At 36.5% G+C, this 12,862-nt stretch overlaps 1 protein-coding gene across 2 annotated transcripts in view; it reads left to right on the forward strand.

Annotated features, from left to right (window-relative positions):
* The window catches only part of PARD3B (par-3 family cell polarity regulator beta), a 1,019,383-nt gene that overhangs the window by 792,407 nt on the left and 214,114 nt on the right, over nt 1-12,862 (forward strand). The gene's annotated exons all lie outside the window — the stretch shown is intronic.

The raw sequence follows: 12,862 nt of genomic DNA on the forward strand, positions 1-12,862 counted from the left end.
TACAAAAGGAGAGATACCTGATATAAATGGAATCTGCTTTTTAGGGAATTTTTATTATATTTTGAGAAGAAACTAACTTCATGTTTTTATTATATCGGTACTTATAATTCCATGATGTGCTACCCCTAGTTTTGACTATATCAATGCATATGTTCCCTATGGTTTAAATAAGGAGTTTTTTGTTTTTTGTTTTTTTTTTAATAAAAAGGTCATCTGGATATTGATGTTTAGAGCTATCAAATTTCCATAGTCTGTTCCTAATTTTTGTCAAGCTGTTGTATACCTTCTTAATTTTATTCTGCTAAGCCCATTTGGGTACTGTAATTTGAGAAGTACATGCCCTTCATTTTTAAAAAGCCAGTGCCTTTTATTAGGCCATCAGCAAGTTGCAAAGTATGTTGCCCATCTGTTAAAGGGCCGGTTTCATTTACTGAAATAATGACAGTTTGCAAGGGCTGAATTCTTCTATTTGAGGAACTTAATGTTCCATTAGGACAAGAGGTCCTTCACATATCTTTGATGTTAACTCTGGCATTTATCCCAAGTAGATGTATAAATGTCTGATTTTGAAACATGTAAGTGAATATTCATATTTCTCCTGAAAATTCTTTGCCTTCACAACCAAATGAAGCCTGGAGAAAGACTGAGATTATTACATAGTTTTAAGTATTTGATGCTGACTTGATCATGTTTGAAGTCAGATTTGTGCAAAGTTTTCCTTGCTTATTAGTAATAATAGTTCTTGTCGTTTGTAAAAAGTCAGTTCTTGTACTTATTTTAATACTCTAGCATGTGTACTAAGAAAATCATACTTCTTATTCATTGTGTTTTCTGGCACAGAGCAGGCTAAGAGTATCTAACTGTTAACCTTTGACCCTTATCTTGTGGTCTATTCCCATTGAGAAAGCTGACTTTATCAATAGCAAGAAGAAAACCCTGTTTAGTCCTTTCTTGTTTTTGAGAGGTTGATAAGCTCAGTTCCAGGGTCAGTGGAGCAGAAAAAAAGAAATCAAGTGCTTTCCATTGTTGTTGACTATTCACCTGTCAGAGTTGCCCCAAAGAGAAGAAAGATGAATTCTCCATCATAGCCCAAGATTCAGTAATCCTGTAATGTAAAACGTGATTCAGGCTAAGATTTTAATGCATCTATTGGCAAAGACATCTGTGCGGTGAGACCATGCCATAGGTCTTTACTGCTCCCCTGACTTCACTTTCTGAGGTACCACGTTCTTGCCTCATCTTCAGGAAACTGAGCTACTTGCTAGAATGCAGACTTCACAATTTTTGCAGCTCAATACTTGCTTGGGGTTGGGGGGTTTCCTCCTAGTAGCTAGGGAACTCTGTGCCAGCTAGAAAATTGATAACTCATAAAATAAGGTGGGTTGTCTTTAAGCAAGAGGTCATCTCCTTTCTGGTTTTGCTTTTAGGAGGCAGGTGCCTGAGGAGTTTTGTTCTTAAAAGCAGGACTGTAAATTCACCTCAGCTGGTTATATGGGCTTCAGGTCCAATTTTCTTAAAATATGTTTGGTCAAAATATTGAAAGAACTATACTATTAGCCTCCACTTAGGCCACTTCCTGCACATGAACACATAAAACACATTTGATATGGGCTTCCTAGAGACAACATTGTCTCAATCATGTACAGGGGGAAAAAGTGGGAGAAGCTGATGTTATGGTTGGGTGCTATAGAATTAATGGCCAAGGGTATTTCAACAGCTCAGGGACTGAAGACCATAGAGGGTGGAGTGAAGGCTGAACATTTGGCATTGCTCCCAACCCTGCAGTCGTCCCATTTCTTGGCTCTCCATCATCCATTGGAAACAATTCACAACTCTTAAAGAACTCAGCAAATGTATCACTCTTCATGGCCTGGCCACAGGAAAAAAAAAATAGAATAAAATAGGAAATAGTGTATACAAGTTCACAAAGCTGTCTTTTGTTCTAATACATTTAGAATTTGTTACCTAAAGATGATTCAAGCCATCCAATTGCTTACTTGCTTCATCCTAGTTGTCATAGATATAATAGTTTTTCATTAACATATTCCTTTTTCAAAGAGTTTAAAGCACTTAAATATAATATATACTGTATATCACTGAAGCCAGCCTGCACCAATTTATGAAAAATGATTATTAAGCTTTCAAGAATTCTGTGAGCTGGTTGCTAAACCGTTGGTAGCTTGAAATTGGTCATGGTGGGAGTATTTACACCACAGAAACTGGCAGATGATGGTAAATTGGGTTTGTTTTTTTTAAAGAGCCAGCTCACTAACACACCGCTGAGGGTCCATACCAATTCTATGTAGTGTATAACCAGGAAGAAGTTATCAAAAATAGAGGCAAAAAAAAAAAAATACTCATCCAAATCAAAACACATGACTTCTTATAGATAGCTGTGTTTCTCAATATGGCCCATGGGCCACCTGCATCAGAATGAATGACTTGGGGAGCTTGTTAAAAAGTGAAAATTCCTGAGTCCCACACCGGACTTGCAGAATCAGAATCTTGGAAGTTAGAGTTCAGGAATCTGTGCTTAATAGTTACACCCAAAGTGACTCTTCAGCAGCCTGAGAAATCACTGAGTTTGAGGGACAGGATTTAGCTGGAACATTAGATTAAACTCTTCTCATTCTATGAAAAATGATGTACAGATTTTTTTCCCGGGAGGATTGAATAACCCAGTATAAAAACATCGCCATCTTTCTTATATGCCCTCTCTGAAGCATCCTACCTTACTTGCACACTTTTTACAAACAAAAGAGGAACGCTTGCCAATGCTCACTCACCTAAGGGAATATGGATCTTTCCCCACCCCATCCCCTCATGTGCACAAAACTTACAAAGACGATAAGTTTATTAAGAAATTTTTGGAAACATAAAAAGTGTAAAGAAGATTATTAACATCATGCATAATTCTACCATAATTCCGTAACCGCTATTAATATTTTTATGAAATTTTTACTATATTTTTTTTGTTTGAAAACTTGGTATTCGTACTGCATATACTTACTTTTTTCACAGAATTCCCATTATATTGTGAGCATTTCCCCATGTCATTAATGTTTTGAAATGTCATTTTGATGACTGCCTAATATTCTGTGAGATCAATATATCATAATTTATTTATCTTCTGTTGTCTTCAAATGTATAGTCTATTTCCATTTTTCACTGTTCCAAATAATACCTTGATGAGCATCCAAATACAAAAGTCCTTATAGATTACCTTTTAAATCATATAATTTGAAGGTTCAGTTTCCTTGTAACTGTTTTACTCGAGGGTTAATCTAACCTCAACTCTAAATTTTAGAGTTATATCATTCCTCTCATTATTTTTCTTATGATTTCCATATCTTGTTTTAATTTGCCTATGTATCTAACTCCGGATAGGGAATTGTTTTGGTGATATATATGAATCTTTTATTCATAGCTATAGCTATGGAAAGGTCAAAAAAGCCACAACTGGTGGATTGAGTTATTAGATTAGATTGGAGGAATGCGGAGTCTAGAACAGAGATTCTCAGTTCTTTGGGGGGTGGGGGGAGGCATGGAGGATGGAAATTTGCTTCCCAAGGAACATTTAGCTATATCTGGAGACATTTTTGTTTGTCAAAGCTTTGGGGGGGGGTGTGGGGAGTGAGTTGCCACCACTGTGTACTGGGTAGAGGCCAGGGATATGGCTACACATCCTACAATGCGTAAGACAGTCCCCGTCCTCAAACAATGAGTTATCCAACTCAAACTCTCAATGATGTGGAGGCTGAAAATCCCTGTTCTAATCTCTGGACTTCACAAAGAGTAGGGGTACTCTCCTGGACATTAGAATTGTATTTTCTTATGATATCCTGTGGCTATTGCAGAGAGATATACACCAGATCATGTAACCCTAGAAAGATTATTAGCTATTTGAGAAACTGTACCCAAAGATTGCTAATGAATATTCCATCAATATAGGCTTGCAAGAAAAAAGTTTTCCTCAAAAATTTATTTTTAACGCTGGCCTGCTAAGCACTGGCATCACTGATGGTGCCCATTGATCAGATTTTGAATTCCAAGAAGCTGCAGGGGTTGACAGTGTGTCTGATGACAGAATCATCTGGAACAATGGACTGAATCAAACATAAAGGAACTTAATAGGAATAAATGTAAAGTCTTGCTTTTAGGTCCAAAAATGAACTGTACAAGCACAGGATGTGCTTAACTTAATACCAAATATATGAAAAATTTGCCTGATGGTTTTAGTTGAGGGTAAGCTTAGCATGAGTCAACATGGGGATGTGCCTGCCAGAAACTTAATCCAGTCCTAGGCTACAGAAGTTCATGTACAAAAGTGAAGGAAGAAACAATAATTTCTATTTTATACTGCTCAGATCACACCTGGAATACCCTAAGCCTGTCTCACACACAGAAAATAGCAGCACTAAATCCATGTCTCCTGAAAAATATGGAAGGACCTGGGAATGCATAGCCTACAGAGTTAAGACTTAGTTGATGTCACATGATTAAAGAACATTACGTAGAAGAGGAATTAGATGTATTTTATAGCATCTATTCGCTTTCTATTCTCTCTCTACTTATTCATCCATTCATTTATTTTCTTGAAGATTCTAAAAAAGAATTATTTTAAGAGAGGTAGCCTTCAGCTTGATAGAGGGGAAAACATCCTGACAAATTAGAGTGTCTCACGCAGTGGTGAGTGTATTGACACTGGAAATGTCTAATAAGAAGCTGATGATTACACTGAGAAAGGATGAGTGCATCAGGAAAGGATTGGACTAGCATCAGTTTCATAAACTTCAGTCACTGATATATTATCTTCATTGGTTTATTTATATCTATATATCTTCAATCAAATAAAAAGTTATATAAATGCAAAACCATGTAAATTAATATAATTAAATTCATCAAGCCACATACCGTCAGAAATCATCTTGTGTGCCATTAATGCTGCATGTGTCCTTAGATGATCGCTGTGGTCTCTCCCAGATCTTAGGGTCTGAGAAATATATAAATATCTGAGTGTAGAAGCATTTACTTTAAACTCCTTAGAGTGGCCTTTCTTGAACTGGCTATGGCATTGATTCATGGTAGCATATGCACTATTCTTATTTGAATGTATAAGCCCAAGTTTCTTGCTCATAATTGCGTGTTAGGATTTTCTTAGTCTCGTATTTGATTTCCTGAGCTGATCATGTGTCCCCTCCTGAAACAAGTCAACAGTCCATGGCAGTGAAGCTCTGTTTTAAATAAACTCATCGTTTTGTTCACGCTCCAGTGAAACTGGCCATAATAAAACATTAGTTCCAAATGTTTATATCTATTGCTAGAAGGATGAATCCAATATTATGTTCAAAGATTATTTCTCCTAGAATTCTTTATCAAGCTAAATTAAATTAGCATTTTCCAGATATTCAGATTATGTAAATTAGTATGGTGAGCTAAAAGCAAGATATGGTCTTAACAAGTCAGTAAACCATGTACTTTTATTGCTGTTGTTTAATATTAAGACTTTAAAATTGTAACCTTCTGCAAAGTGTGAAATAAACCAGATTCTAGGACCTATAAAGTACCTAACGATATGCATGTTGTACTTGTATTGTTAATACCTTCTCAAAAATCAGGTGGAGATTGGTTAAAGACAAATATGTTCCCCTCGTTTATTTAAGATTATTGCACTGAAGGAGAAAATCTCCATTGACCAAAGCCTGTCTTCCATTAAAGTCCCATATTACTGATTCTAAATTAAATTTTACAAAATGAAACTTCTTACTAAAATTGGGGGCAGGGGGGGAGTTTAATAACATATGAGTTTGCACTCTAAGATCTTCTATTACTCTTATACCATATCAGAGTTTATTTTGCAAGGGAGCTCATTTACCGTGTTAATGAAACATTGTTTTTGTAGATCTTCTTAGAATCTTAGGATCAATGAGGAGTTGAGGGGGAAAAGTGGTAACCTCTCTAGCTTCAGCATTGAGAAGTATGAAAACATATGGCTCTTGTTTTCAACGACTGGCCTGAACGGAATGCCTAAGTGAGAGTGAAGCTAAGATTTAGGCAAGTTAATCGGTTTCAGTGTCTGCAGTCAAGGTTCTTACTTTTCTTTCCTTTAGGAAGCCTTCCAAGAACTGCAGAGGCTTCTCCCTTGCCTTATCAGCTGAGCTGCTTGTGGCCTGTTCCTTTAGTTTAAATCAATAAATGTGTTTTTGATATTTGGCAAACCAAGATTTAATTATGCAGCTGCAAGTTCCCCACATAAACGAAATGCATCTCAGAGATATAAAAACATTCAGAAACCATTTAGAGTTTGAGAATACAAGTGGGTGAAAATCTATTCCCAACCTCTCAGCATTTTATTTAATTATGGGAGATTTTTATGTTACTGGAAATTGAAATGAGAACCAGAATAAGGCTAGAGTTGATCCAGCATTTGTGCACACTGAAAAATGAAGATGCTTATTGTATTCTAAGAAAGAAAAGGAAAGTATATTCTGAATTAGTATTTTATGTTGTAACCTACATAAGTATTACACCCCTAAATACATAGAGCAACAAATGAATTGATAGGATTTTGTCATTATTGTATCCTAAAAAGAGTGCATATTTTATTAAAGGAACCAGAAGGTTGACTTCTTTAATTTGCCAAGAGACTCTCTATAATTAATTATTTATTGAACTTAAACTTTGGCACTATTTAAACTGTTGAAAACACCCATGTTTTGGCATGATTACATACAAGTGATTAATTCAGCATGGTTTTACTCCTCTCTCAATATCCCTGTCTTTTGCAGTAGAATTTGCTAGGTCCTGTGGTATGGGCAAAATAAAATGTTGGAATGATTCCCAGCTTTAATAGTCCCAATTTATTATTACCACTGAACCCTGATCAGATCATGGGCTGGATTAGATCCCAGTTTTTCAAAATGCCCCAATTTATGGCTCCCTTAGAATCCTGATAAAAATGAATAAGGCTTTGGTTGGCTAAAAGAGATCCAGTTAATTACTTTTAGATTCTTATTAGATCATCACTGCATGGAAGTTATGAAAAATATTACTAGATGGCGTTTCTCAGGACAAGGTCATGTTCTCATTTTATGCTTACAGAAAGAAGCTATCAGATTTCTGTCTTTGATAGTACTAACCATCTCAGTAAATGAAAAGAGATTTGCCGTATCCTAGTAATTACTATTGATGCTTGTATTAGGGTAAGGGTAGTCTTTTTCCCTAGAATAAGAATTAAAAACAGAGAGAGAGAGAGAGAGAGAAAGGGTCAGCACGAGCTAACACAAACACAGGGCATAGTGGCCACACACCCACCACCCCTCTTCCAAGGTGTATCTCTTATTTAGAGAAATGAGGGCGTGAGACACAGGGGGATGCAGGTAGTTTTAATAGCTGTACATTTTTTTTGATCTTCATAACAGCTATCTTCCCAGAAATGCTTGTGGTCACCAGCAAAATTTGGCATGCCTATATTCCTAGAGACAAGAGATGGGAACACCTACATCCTCATGCCATGCCAGCATTTTTTATGAGCCAAAATCCTTTTATGCAACTTGAGTCAATGTTAGAAGTGCTGTATTAGCAACTACTTGTCAGCCGAGCTGGATTAATACATAAAATGAATCACTTGACTGGCATGCTTTCCAGCAGTCGTTTAGACAAACTTCTAAGATCAAAGTACACCAGCTCTTTAAAAAAGTGTTGTAAAAGGATACTCTTATATTCAAATACCCTAGAGTGACATATTATATTATTGTACTCAATTGTAGTGCTACAATTACATTCTGAAATACATTCTGAAAAGGAATTTACTAAACTACCTACAGTGATCCCACAGAAATGTTCAGAATATCTAATCTGAGAAAAACTTAGAAAGAAGTTCTAAATTCTGTTGATCTGGATATTTGGTTTTAATATACAGACAAAAAATATATTCAATATAATCACCAAACTTTGGTAATTCACTGGATTTTTTGCCAGTCATATAACAGATATATTTGGTTCAATGGAGGTTACGGATGGCAGAGGCAGAATTTGAGAACATTTTCTGTGAAAGCTTTGGGTGGCTGTAACTAGGTAGAAGGACTTTGGTGACTAGAACTTAGAAATGAGGGTCCAATACCCATTTTATCAATTGTTTTCATACCTTTGGATAAACAACTTTTGAGGATATATCCCTCTTTTTATTACCATGAAATGAAATGGCAATAATAATTCTTTAAGGCCTAACATTTTGTTTGGATAAAATGCTTTTTAACTAAGTTCCTTCAAAGACGAAAATTTCAGTAAATAAAAGTTAAGAGAATCCAGAATATTTACTGTGGACTAGTTTGGAGCTGGGCAGTGTACAAATAAACTTAATTTGCTAAATGTGCTCTAAAAATGTGGACAAATCGAACTTCTGTAAATCAAATAATATTTTCTAGAATTTCTAAAGTATCTCATCTTCATTTCTTATTTGGACATATGCTCTGTTGTATCCTGCTTTAGGAAACTTCCATGACTCTACACCCACTCAGGAGGCCAAGGTTAGTTACTGTTCCTAGAGGTTGGCAAAATCTGCAAGTTGAAAGCATACTCAACCTGTTGTCTTCCAGGTCTGCTTTGTTTTCCCCTCATATTCTTTATATAGAAATTCTAACCTAGACATGTGATTTATAAACACCAAACTTTGAATATGCTTTTTCCAAATTGCCTTGGCAGTTTTTTATATTAGTGGTTTTCAACTGGGAGTGGTTTTCCCCCCAAAGGACATTTGACAATGTCTAAAGACATTTTTAGTTGTCACACGAGGTGGGAGGTGCTCCTGGAACCTAGTAGGTAGAGAGCAAGGATGTTTCTCACCATCCTACAATGCAGAGGACAACCCCCTACAAGAAAGAATTACCCAGCCCAAAATGTCAGTTGACAAATGCCAAGGTTGACAAACCCTGTTTTGGATAAATAGATAATTAGATTAAATAGATATAGGTATAGATATAGATAGAAATATGCTATGGATATTCAGTACATCTGCAATTGGGCCCGAGGATACGTATTTTAAAACTGTTTCCCAGGTGTTGCTTATAGCTATGTTTAGGGCCAACTGGCCTGGGTGGTGGCCCAGGGGGAGGCGTGTGGCCAAGCAGAAAGACTGCAAAACCCAGGAGTAGGTCAGACCCGTATTAAAGACTTGACTCTGCATGAGCACGCCGTCAAGCTACTAAACTGCCTCAGACCTCTGTGTTCTCATCTGTTAAATGAGAAGTCTGGCTTTCAGACTTTTGTGAAAAGTTTTATTTATGAAACAAGCACCTGGTTCACTCTAGACGCTCAGTGTTATTTTCTGGCCAGCTCTGGGGATTAAAGACCCCAGGTAATCCGTTTAGTATCATTTGGGAGCCCAGAATGCTCGGAGACACACCATCTGTGAAAGTTGCTGAGTTGGATACTATCATGATGAAGAAGGCCAACTTGAACACAGACTTTGCCCAGCCGGGAGTCATGCCAGATATTCCCATTCAAGAAGCTTCTTCTCATTTCTTATTGGTCACCAGTTGGAAGTTGCTCCTCAAGCACAGTGAGCTAGGCACAAGATGGCAGCACGGTAGCAGGGGAGGGGCGTTTGGAGTGCTGGCTGGAACCAGTGCTTGACAACCATGGAAGCAAATTCAGGGAGGAGGGGTACAAATAGCATGGGTGACTGCCAGCCTCTCAAGTTCATGGGGTATGTGATTGCAGAAAACACTTGTAACCACAGTCATTAAATTCACGACATCTCACATTTGCATTTCTGTTAAACGTATTACATTAAATGAGGATAACTCTGGTCTGCTAATATTTCAAATTCAGTCTTTGGTGGAAATGGAATGCAAGTGTCCTTTTCTTCCTTGTTTGCTGTCTCCCACCCACCTGTCCTTGCTCTGTAGTTTAATTACTTCATGACTTTGCAGTGCCTCTGAATTGACTTCAGATTGATGGCCAAAGGAACCTGACCCCTTTCCCAGGCCCAAACTCCAGCCACCTTCTGCTCTGTGCCCTTTGTTTGGTTTTGGTATTGAAAGTTAAGAAGGTTGAAGTGGTTTGGGCTGTGGCACAAAAGTCTGCTTTTCTAGAGGTCACTTAAAAGGGCTTTTTTTTTTTTTTTTTAACAATAGTAACAATTGGCTGTTTAGATGGAAGCTGTAAGTATTCATGTTCTAGGATGAACTTAACAAATAAATAATAATTTGTGAAATCATGATTTCTTGAAGCAGAGATTGCTAAATATAGCAGGCTGGAGAAGAATGGATCAGTAATAATAGCTTTGATCAGTCATTCCTCTCTCCGAACTTTCAATGGCTCTCTCGTCTACTGTGTACAGTCCAAACTCCTTGGCCTAATGTACCTGACTATAGCCTGGCTTTCTTATCATAATTTCCACTTCTGCCCAATGTGACCCGTGTACTTAGCCAACCTGGAATGGTCACTCTTTTTGAAACTACTATAGCACTTTCCAGTCTCTGTGCCATTCCTAATACCATTTGCTTTGCCTGGAACACCGTCCTCCTGCCTCAGTTGGTCCGAATCAATGAAAATTCATTGAAACCCCACTTCTTCCATTATACCTTCCCAAACCACCTCAGTTGGAAGAAAGTTCTTCCACTAAGTAACTTGGGTCAAGTTACTTAATTTTGCTAAGCTTCATTTTCTTTAACTACAAAAGGGGTAGATAACCATCGTAACATCATAATATTGTTGTGGGGACTAATTGAGACACTGAAGTGAAACATTCAGAATAGTGCCAGGCATAGAGATGTTCAATAAATGGCGAACTTACCTTTTTTTCTTAGAGACTGTGTTTATTTGAAAGAGAATGAGCATTAATATCTAATAGTGTTGGATTTGAAGCCTGACTCTTCTGTGCACCAGCTGTGCGATTGTGCACACTTTGCTGAAACCTTCTGAGCCTCAGCTCGCTCATTTGGAAAATTTTTTTGAAAGGAGAAATAATACCTAGGCTTCAGAGTCCCTGTGAAATTTACATAAGATGAAATGCTTAAAGCATCTAGAGCAGTGCTTGGCACAGGATAGATATACATTGTTATTACTGTTGTTATTTTGCTGCATTGAATTGTAGATGTCTGTGATTACAAACATGCCTTCTCTCCATAACTAGCTTGTAATTTCCTTAAGGCGAGGACCACATCATAATTATATTTCTGTTTCTCTCAGCATCTAACACATTACATTTCACAGAGTAGGTACTTAGTACACAGTTGTTGAATAATGGATGAATGAATGAAGGAACAAATGTAAAGCTGCACTGATTCTAATTTTATTTTTCCAGTGAATAATTGCTAGAATGGAATCAAGAGGCAGAATAGGCTATATCAATGGTGGACAAAGGTATAGAGTTTAGAAAAATAAGTCTTTCCCCTGGGCTATGAAATGGTATCCAGAAGCATGAGATCATTTGTAAGTGGTAGTAGAACAGTGAAGATGGTCATTGACACATAGTGACCAGCCCATCAGGACTATCGACACCTGTTTCCCTGTCACCAAACCAGATCCTGAGAGACAAGACCTTAAAGAGAATGAAATTCATCCATTTCACAAACAAATGGAAATGTTATGGGCCTAGAGAGGGTTTTTTTTGTTTTGTTTTGTTTTTTTTAAAGTGGGCTTTTGCCCCCATTCTCTTCCATTGGCTTAAATTTAACCAGTTGAAATTTTTAAGTACCATTCATTTCAACCTTTTAAAAGGAAAAATTTGCCTTTACAGGGAAAACTGAATTTGATTGTATAGATGAGACACACTGTCCTTGGCTTATTCTCCATCAAAGGAGGATCTTTTTTTTTGTGCTGCATGTTGAGACGATTCAATCAGAATTCACAGTGCAGATTATATTTCAGGGGGCAAGCATAAAAACTGTAATGGAAATGGAGAATCAGGAAAAATAGCGACAGCCATTTGTAATATACCAGATGCCATATAGCTACTCTCTCAGGGAGGCAATATTACTAAAATCCTAGTCTGCAATTAGGAGTCCACATTACCATTAAATTAGAGTCTTTGTCTTATAAGATAATTCCTTATTATACACTCTCCTGCAATTTCATGTCTTTCCTTCTTGCCTAGATCCTAATTCTCTTGAGGCATAGATTATAACTTCTGCTTGTTTCATTTCCTTACACCTCAGTAAAGAGAAGATATTTAGTAAAGTCCTGGTTAACTTAAAAGTATAAAATAATATCAGATTTAAAATAAGTTATTTATGTAATTTTAAAAGTGGATAAACTTCTAGTAATGCATGGGGAAAACAATAACGTGTATTAAAATATTTTGCCTAAAGTTCTTGCCTATTTTTGAAACAACAGTCCCCTGTTTAAAAATTATTCTGATTATAATAGTAAGCACCAGTTTTAAAAAATAAAAAAAACAAATGAGTGGAAAAGGAGTTGCTTAGACAAATCATTTTTAAAAAATAATAGTGAACTCTATTATTGACAGTATCAACAGCTAATTAAAAATTCTATTAGTGAAGATGTAAAAGATGGCACATTTCCAATTCAGATATTCCAGGCACTTAAAGATATTTTCAAATCACATAATGTGTCTTTGCAAAAATATAAAGTTTTAGCTGAACGAGCATCAAAGGATATTTTAGTGGGTTGACTTAGTTTAAGAAAAAAAATCACCGAGTCAAGAAAATGCAGTATAATTCATATGTTTTTAATCTTGTTATAGTGGATGTAATAAGAAAGCCAAAAGAGGATAATTTACTAGTTGGACTTCTAAATTTCAGAGCTGCATTTTGTAACAGTCATATAAATGCATATTAAAAAAAAATTCTACAATGACTATTAAATGTTCCACTTTGGAAAAAACAAGATCATAGTT

Source organism: Eubalaena glacialis, chromosome 1 (assembly GCF_028564815.1).
Source record: "Eubalaena glacialis isolate mEubGla1 chromosome 1, mEubGla1.1.hap2.+ XY, whole genome shotgun sequence".
NCBI classification, from domain to species: domain Eukaryota; kingdom Metazoa; phylum Chordata; class Mammalia; order Artiodactyla; family Balaenidae; genus Eubalaena; species Eubalaena glacialis.